The sequence below is a fragment of the Salvelinus sp. IW2-2015 genome, linkage group LG11 (genome assembly GCF_002910315.2).
Source record: "Salvelinus sp. IW2-2015 linkage group LG11, ASM291031v2, whole genome shotgun sequence".
Lineage (NCBI taxonomy): Eukaryota > Metazoa > Chordata > Actinopteri > Salmoniformes > Salmonidae > Salvelinus > Salvelinus sp. IW2-2015.
This window is the reverse complement of record NC_036851.1, coordinates 23,912,531-23,914,138: the sequence shown is the minus strand read 5'-3', so window position 1 is coordinate 23,914,138 and position 1,608 is coordinate 23,912,531.

Genomic DNA, 1,608 nt, shown 5'->3' with positions numbered 1-1,608 from the left:
CTGGCTCACCCAGCCACTAAGAAACAGATCTGCCTGAATCACAACAATCAGTCTGTGTGTGCGTGCATGCTTGAGTGTGTGTGTGTGTGTGTGTGTGTGCGTGTCTTCTGCCCACAATCAATTAGTTCCACATAGTGAGGATTTTAAAGTCTCTGTGCCTCAGATAGAGAGCCAATAGTTATAGAGAATATTTAGTTCCATATGAAAAGAACAGCAACATCTGCCCACAAATTTAAAAACAGAAAAGCACTTTAATAGATGAAATGTCAAGGCATTTCTAGAAAGTTAAATAAATAGTTTAATATTCTACCATCAGCTTTAGCCAGTGTTTGAAGTGGAATGAAAAGGGTACAGGGTCTACTCTAGAAAAGGTGCTGACTCAAGCCCTCTCTTCCCTCTAACTTTTCGACAACTCTTCACTGTGAAGAATACAGTATGATTTGCACACACACGGATAAATATAATCTGCTGGCTCTGATGCTCTCCACTTTCTAAGTATATACAGCCGACAGAGAAATGCTCTTAAAAAGAGCTTTGTCAGATGAAAATCATAGATTTCAATACATCAATCCATTCCACGACTGATGCGAACCGGATTACAATGCCTCTGTACTGAGAGCACTTCACGCTAAGCCCTCTACATGCAGACCAAGCTGAAGATTATATGATGTGTTGTTTTTCAAAGCACAGCGTCACTATAGTGTTTAACCGTATTGTATGTAGAGGGCTTAGCTTGAAGTGCTCTCTGGCCATTGTTGCATTCCATTGACCTGCACATTAATAAAACACAGAGTATATCCTTTGCTCTGCATCTCCCTGACTCATGGAGAAAAAGGGAAAGCTGAATTTACAGAAGCCAAAAACGAGTCACTCTTCATGTCAGGAGTATTCATTTATGATTTTCATCACAGCCTGTGACCCTGTCACCTCTGTTAGAATGCAGTCTTTGTAATTTAATGGTTAATATTCAATAGCCACTTGTCCTCTGCGCTTGCTGTGTGCATGGAAAATCTCTAGAGGGGGTGTATGCAATGTGTGTGTATGTGCGTGTCTTTGTGTGTGCGTGTGCGTGCCTGTGTACTAGGAAAGGGAAATGGGGTTCGTCACCAGAAAGGCTTCCTCCAAAACAGTTGCAGATGTTCAGAGATGTTCTCTCTCTCTCTCTTTCCTCCTCCTCACTGTGTCTGAGGCCGAGTACTGAAGGGTCTCTCTGTGTGACCTGTAGGGGTGGCCTCCAGTGCTGCCTGTGGCCCGAGACCACCTCTACACACTGGCCCCGTTATCTCTGACCTCTACACACTGTGGGATGGACAGGCTGGGGAACTGACCTCTCAGCCATACATACTGTACACACATACACACTTACACACTGGCCCGTTATCTCTGACCTCTACCACTGTGGGATGAACAGGCTGGGGAACTGACCTCTCAGCCATACATACTGGCCCGTTATCTCTGACCTCTTACACACTGTGGGATGGACAGGCTGGGGAACTGACCTCTCAGCCATACATACTGGCCCGCCGTTATCTCTGACCTCTACACACTGTGGGATGGACAGGCTGGGGAACTGACTCTCAGCCATACATACTGGCCCGTTATCTCTGA